Source organism: Hemitrygon akajei, chromosome 5 (genome assembly GCF_048418815.1).
Source record: "Hemitrygon akajei chromosome 5, sHemAka1.3, whole genome shotgun sequence".
NCBI classification, from domain to species: Eukaryota; Metazoa; Chordata; class Chondrichthyes; order Myliobatiformes; family Dasyatidae; genus Hemitrygon; species Hemitrygon akajei.
This window is the reverse complement of record NC_133128.1, coordinates 173,195,558-173,203,271: the sequence shown is the minus strand read 5'-3', so window position 1 is coordinate 173,203,271 and position 7,714 is coordinate 173,195,558.

The window sequence follows — 7,714 nt, the reverse complement described above, 5'->3', positions numbered from 1 at the left end:
CTTTGGCAAATGGAAATGCCTGAATCCTATTCGTCAGGTGGAGCATTTTCAGTTAAGTTGTTACTAAAATTCTGTTGCGCAGTTTTTATTACATTAACGTTGGCCTCTCCCTTCTTTACATTTTGTTTTCCTCGTGCTGCGGGGAGGGAGTGGACGTTTGGGTTGGACCCTTTCCGGTTGTATATGTAGAGAGTGAAGGACGAGGCGGGCCTTGAGGCGTGTGCTCTGTGCCATACCCTTCTCCATAATATCGATGGGACCTCTGAATGTTCCTTCTGTCCCAGAAGGAGTACCTTGGTCTAAGACTTTCTTCCACAAAGAAAGGTGGTGGTGCTAAAGGTCATGGCCTATACCTAGTGTCTAGTATCTCAATTTTGGGTGAATTTTCTTTCAAAGGCAGGTGATCTCCAGGGAACTTGTTTGGTTTGTTGAATACATCTTCCCTGCTGAGGGACTGGTGTAGAACAACACTGTGAAGGAAATTGACCCAAGGAATAAAGTTGGTTTGATGACTTTGTTATTGACCCTACATTCCCTTTAGGGTAGGGGTTCCCAAACTGGGATTCATAGACCCCTTGCTTAATGGTATTGGTCCATGGCATAAAAAAGGTTGGTAATCCTTGCCTTGGAGGGGAAGAGGAGGACCCTGTGCCAGCATCTTATTGCCCTTGTATAGGAATGAGCAGTAATCCTGCTACCACTGTCACAGCCACGGATTTGGCAGCGCATCAAATTCGGCAATTGTGCTTGTGAATATGCACGTGTCAGCCAATTATTATTTAATGGTGATAGTATTTAACTCCATTCATTTTGTTGCAGTATTTTGTCGAGACTTGGACATAGCTACACTTCATTATCAGCATTCCACCTTGCCTGAGAAATTGGACTGTTGAGTCAACGACTCTGAAGATTAGCAGTATTCGTTGTATTCTAAGTTGTTCCTTTCAGCTGCAGTTTAGGCTTTATTTTCCATTTGAGTGTTGTAGTCAACGGCTCTGTTTGGCCTAGCGTTTATTGTTTTCTTTTTTCCCTTTTACATTGTTTGCACTAAAGGCTGTGAAAAATCAACCCACTTCAGTGTCTCTTCTCAGCACTTGGGCCATGTCCACACCTGGTGACGGCAAGTCTCAAACCACACAAAGATGGACCCAGCGGAGAGAGAGCAGTTGACCTTGGCCATGCGATTCATTGGTCAGTGATTCATCGAGGCAACAATATTCCGTTGGAATTCCTATGTATAAATTCTTGTTTCTGTCTCCAGCATGACACAAGGATCTTGCCAGGTAATGGACCCAGCGAAGTTTGAACAGAGACGCTTTGACATTGGTGGCTTGAGGAGACAGTGCCTTTTATTCTGAGTGCATATCCTGACTGTACATTCCGAGAGTCCCAAGTCTACATTTGAGCCTCTCTAGTCTACATTGAGTTCCTCCGGTATCCATTCCAAGCTTTTCAAGACACAACTACCCAGGTTCCCAGCTTTGTGGTCCCGTGACTCAGGTCTGCGTAATAAATGAGCGCTTCAAGCAAGCTTATCAATTGATTCAACAAATCATCATTCAAGTCAAAAGTGTAAATTCTGGAAGAGCCCTACTCCAAAAGCTGATTACTGGCTGGAGTGTGCAAATATACAAGTAACCCTATCAAAAAAATTTTTAACCCCTTGATGAAAGTCATGGTACTAACTGGGAAAGCTGAACTTTCATGTAGCAAATTAAACAGATCTACAGAAAACCACCTAGCTTGGCGATGAAAGAAACCTGCCTATGCTGTTTTGATCTGTAAAACTGAGAGTATATCCAAATTGTCTCTGGAAAAAAACTTGTGAAGGATAAAACACTGTGAACAAGATTTGAAAAGGTTCCTTCTCTAGGCTTCAAGTTTCATGGTTTCAAGGTTTCCCAAAGACTTTCTTCTATGTTCCCAGGGTTTTCTTTTTCTGATTGTTTCCAAGGCTTAATGTGTTTAGGGTTTTTCAATGTCCTCCCCGTTTTGGACTCCCAAGCCTTCCTCTTGGCCCCGCCTGAGGTTTCTTGATCTATCTGTTGGGGTTCCCAGGCCCTTCAGGATTCCCTGGTTTCTCAGTCTGTTGGGGTTCCCAGGCCCCTCAGGGTTCCCCAGTTTCTCAGTCTGTTGGGGTTCCCAGGCCCCTCAGGGTTCCCCAGTTTCTCTGTCTGTTGGGGTTCCCAGGTCTCTCTCTCAAGTTCTCCAGGTCTCTCAAGTTTTTGGGTCTTCCTGGGCCATCAGGTGCCAGCTATAAGGAAGGGGTTCCTGTTGTGACTTCAGCCCTGTGCAGAACATCAGAGAGCTTTTGGGCTTTGAGGTTTTTTAGAGCACTTGAATTGGTTAGTTGTTGCTTAACAGTTATTAATAGTTTTAGAGCTTGTTGTGTTTTTCTTGAGTGACTTGCTCTTTGTAATGCGGTTTCCTGGTGCTTTCAGTTTATGTTTAAGTTTATTTTGATAAATTCAGATTCTGTCAGTTTTATTCTTGAAGCAGATGGTGGATTAGCTCCAATGAGAGGGTCCTCATTTTCAGAATGATTTGTCTCACGGTGTCACTTGGTCAAGCTACCTCTGTCTAAGCTTTTGTTTCTGTCTCTACGTGAAAGTCTTTGGCTCCAATTTTGGCATTGCACACCATGGCACTTGTCTATCAGCATCACTGAAGGACATCTTGGACTAGTCCCTCATCCAGGACTTCCAGTGGACACAGGTCTGTGGTGCCTCAGGGGCTGCGCTTAGAGAGGGGGGCGCTGTCACAACCACGGATTCGGCAGCACAGCAGATTCAGCAATTGCGCTTGTGAATATGCACCTGTCAGCTAATTATTATTTCATTGTGATACTATTTAACTCCATTTGTTCCATCGTAGTGTTTGCTGAGACTTGAATCCAGGGCATAGCTACGCTTTGTTATCTGCATCCGCCTTACCTGAGAAATTGGACTGTCGAGTCAACTGACTGAAGACTAGTGGTATTCGTTGTGTTCTCAGTTGTTCTTTTCAGCTGCAGTGTAGGCTTCGTTTCCATTTGAGTGTTTTAGTCAACAGCCCCGTTTGGCCCAGAGTTTATTGTTTTCTTTTTTTCCTTTAACGTTGTTCGCACTAAAGTCTGTGAAATATTGCTTCAGTGTCTCTCACTCCACCCTTAGGCCATGTCCGCACCTGGTGACAACCACCATGTGCTTTCTTCAATGACCTGAAATCATTCATGTATTGGGTGTTGATTAACAGCTATTCCACACATGGTGCGGAGTTTTTCACTAAGATAAAGGGGTGAATGTACTTGGTCACAGTTTGCCTTGGCCATTTGTTCTCCAGTCATATAAGCTGTTATTAAGCCCTGGCTTTTGACTGTTTTACTCAATACAGTACTGAGTCCTCAGTGTGCATCATTTACTTACTTATAAATCCATACATATCTTTGATATGGATTTTCACACTTGTGTGGAGGCGGTACCAAGGCTATGGGAAATAATATTAATTCAAATTGCTGAATATGTTGTGGAGTATGCCTGGCCCAGAAGGCCTGTAATGTCTTGGCATTCTGAAGAAGAAGTCACTTCAGAACTCCTTCAGCATCAGCTGGAGAAGTGCCGGATTCTGCCTGCAAACTCTGAGTAACCAAAGGTCCAAAAACTTGATAGGAAGTTTGTACTTGGCAGTGGCTCCTTGGACAGGAACTTGTCTCTGTATTTTTTTACTAACTATGGTCCTTCATCTTTCCAGTCTCTGACCTGAAGAATAAAATATTCATCATGTTCATTTTGAGGAGCACTCAGGGTATTATCTCATATTTCTGATTCTTAATACACATTCGTAATACACATTTAAAACTTACAGAAGATTTCTATATTAAACATTTCCAAATTACAAACCATTTCTAAAACACAAAGGACAAAGCACAAGGGATTTCCAAAACTCAGGTACAATTCCTATAAACTAAAAGACTTACCAAAGATGCATACAAAGAAATCATCCATTACGAAAACTGAACCCAGAGGAATGGTCTCTATTTCACTCTGTGATTTCCAATGCTTCTTGATGTTACTTTACCCCATTCTTAATAAGCCTGAACTGCTGTCTACCCTTTTCTCTCCCACTTGGATGACTTCATATGCATATATTTCCTCAGAAGGCCTTTTTACACAAACGGCCTAAAGGCATAGTTCTCAGATTAATGTTCATAGTTCACAATTAACGGTGTGAAGCTAACTTCCTTGAGTACATAAAACTTCCAACATTAATAGATCAGTTATTTGATCATCTAAATGATATTATACTTCTGGTCTGCAAGCTTCCTTGAATTAAGTAACTTAGTCATCTTGTCTATTTTGAAGCAAGCCAAATTAAATAACCCTTTGACATATAATGCACCCCTGAGAAGCAATAAATCAGGCATTGTGACTTTCTACAGAGAGAGGACCCATTGCCATAAATATAGAGCTTATTTGCAAAGCTGATTACTGCTTTTCATTTACATTTTAAGAACTGAAGACTGACTCATTTACAACCAGAAGTTAAACAAAGCAGTATCTGTTAGAAGTATACTCATATCTGGCAAGTGGCAACTGCTGTGTTTAGAAAGCAAGACTAACAAACAACCAAGAAAGAAAACTATTGGCTTAGAAGTGAATAGCCATCATACTCTTCAATCCTAACTTTATCTTTACTTGGAGGAATATTGCCATTATTTTATCATAGGTAGCTTAGTGAGGAGAAATCTATCAAGGAAGAATAGGAAGAGGGCCAAACAGCACTGAAAAGCTATCTAACCCAGGTGGAATATACATAATGATTCATCTTCATAGTTCTCTGGTTGGATCAAGAAAACATAGGCAGCACGAGAAATAGGAACCGGGGTACCAGGGCAGCTTGCGGAATGATTCTGGAAAAGTAAAGTTAATCCTACAAACAAAGACAGGAGCAAAAATTTGAACATGGTGGGACTAATGTTCTGAGTTGCATCTATTTCAATGCAAATTATATTGTAGGCAGGGAAGATGATCTCGGAACATGAATTAGCATGTGGAATTATGATTATATTGTAGCCATTAGTGAGATTTGGCTGCAGGAGGAGCAGTCTAGGCACACATGCTCCAGGGTTCTGTTGTTTTTAACATGAGAGAGCAGGAGGGTTTAAAGGGGGGGGGGGGTGGTATTACTAGTCAGTGAAAATGGGATTTAGAGGAGCACATTTGTTAAGAGATAGGAGACAGTTGCAAGAAGAGCAAGTTCATGATGGTAATTGATTTTATCTTTCCATTTATTGACTGGTTCTCCTATATTGTAAAATGACTGCATGGGACAGAGCTTGACAAATGCGTTCAGGGAAGTCTTCTTAATCACAACTAGAGAAAGTGTGATTCTTTCGCTTATTAAGTAATGAGACAGGCCAGGTGACAGGAGTGTGTGTAGGGGAACCCTCTGGCCAGGTGACAGGAGTGTGTGTAGGGGAAACCCTCTGGCCAGGTGACAGGAGTGTGTGTAGGGAAACAACCCTTTGGCCAGGTGACAGGAGTGTGTGTAGGGAAACCCTTTGGCCAGGTGACAGGAGTGTGTGTGGGGGACACTTTGGCCAGGTGACTGGAGTGTGTGTAGGGGAAACCCTTTGGCCAGGTGACTGGAGTGTGTGTAGGGGACACTTTGGACAGGGGACTGGAGTGTGCGTAGGGGACACTTTGGCCAGGTGACTGGAGTGTGTGTAGGGGACACATTGGACAGGTGACTGGAGTGTGTGTAGGGAAACAACCCTTTGGCAAGGTGACTGGAGTGTGTGTAGGGGAAACTTTGGCCAGTGGACTGGAGTGTGTGTAGGGGAAACCCTTTGGCCAGGTGACAGGAGTTTGTGTAGGGGACACTTTGGACAGGGGACTGGAGTGTGCGTAGGGGAAACCCTCTGGCAAGGTGAATGGAGTGTGTGTAGGGGAAACCCTCTGGCAAGGTGACTGGAGTGTGTGTAGGGGACACATTGGCCAGGGGACTAGAGTGTGTGTAGGGGACACATTGGCCAGGGGACTAGAGTGTGTGTAGGGGACACTTTGGCCAGGTGACTGGAGTGTGTGTAGGGGACACATTGGCCAGGGGACTAGAGTGTGTGTAGGGGAAACCCTCTGGCCAGGTGACAGGAGTGTGTGTAGGGAAACAACCCTTTGGCAAGGTGACTGGAGTGTGTGTAGGGGACACTTTGGACAGGGGACTGGAGTGTGTGTAGGGGACACATTGGCCAGGGGACTAGAGTGTGTGTAGGGGAAACCCTTTGGCCAGGTGACAGGAGTGTGTGTAGGGAAACAACCCTCTGGCAAGGTGACTGGAGTGTGTGTAGGGGAAACCCTTTGGCCAGGTGACTGGAGTGTGTGTAGGGGACACTTTGGCCAGGTGACTGGAGTGTGTGTAGGGGACACTTTGGACAGGGGACTGGAGTGTGTGTAGGGGACACATTGGCCAGGGGACTAGAGTGTGTGTAGGGGACACTTTGGCCAGGTGACTGGAGTGTGTGTAGGGGACACATTGGCCAGGGGACTGGAGTGTGTGTAGGGGACACATTGGCCAGGGGACTAGAGTGTGTGTAGGGGACACATTGGCCAGGGGACTAGAGTGTGTGTAGGGGACACTTTGGCCAGGTGACTGGAGTGTGTGTAGGGGACACATTGGCCAGGTGACTGGAGTGTGTGTAGGGGACACTTTGGCCAGGTGACTGGAGTGTGTGTAGGGGACACATTGGCCAGGGGACTAGAGTGTGTGTAGGGGAACCCTTTGGCCAGGGGACTCGAGTGTGTGTAGTGGAAACCCTTTGGCCAGGTGACAGGAGTGTGTGTAGGGAAACAACCCTTTGGCAAGGTGACTGGAGTGTGTGTAGGGGAAACCCTCTGGCAAGGGGACTGGAGTGTGTGTAGGGGAAACCCTTTGGCCAGGTGACTGGAGTGTGTGTAGGGAAACAACCCTTTGGCAAGGTGACTGGAGTGTGTGTAGGGGAAACTTTGGCCAGTGGACTGGAGTGTGTGTAGGGAAAACCCTTTGGCCAGGTGACAGGAGTGTGTGTAGGGGAAACCCTCTGGCAAGGTGACTGGAGTGTGTGTAGGGGACACTTTGGACAGGGGACTGGAGTGTGTGTAGGGGAAACCCTCTGGCAAGGTGAATGGAGTGTGTGTAGGGGAAACCCTTTGGCCAGGTGACAGGAGTGTGTGTAGGGGACACTTTGGACAGGGGACTGGAGTATGTGTAGGGGAAACCCTCCAGCAAGGTGACTGGAGTGTGTGTAGGGGAAACCCTTTGGCCAGGTGACAGGAGTGTGTGTAGGGGACACTTTGGACAGGGGACTGGAGTGTGTGTAGGGGACACATTGGCCAGGGGACTAGAGTGTGTGTAGGGGACACATTGGCCAGGGGACTAGAGTGTGTGTAGGGGACACTTTGGCCAGGTGACTGGAGTGTGTGTAGGGGACACATTGGCCAGGGGACTAGAGTGTGTGTTGGGGACACTTTGGTCAGGGGACTAGAGTGTGTGTAGGGGAAACCCTCTGGCCAGGTGACAGGAGTGTGTGTAGTGGAAACCCTTTGGCCAGGTGACTGGAGTGTGTGTAGGGGACACATTGGCCAGGTGACTGGAGTGTGTGTAGAGAAACAACCCTTTGGCAAGGTGACTGGAGTGTGTGTAGGGGAAACTTTGGCCAGTGGACTGGAGTGTGTGTAGGGGAAACCCTTTGGCCAGGTGA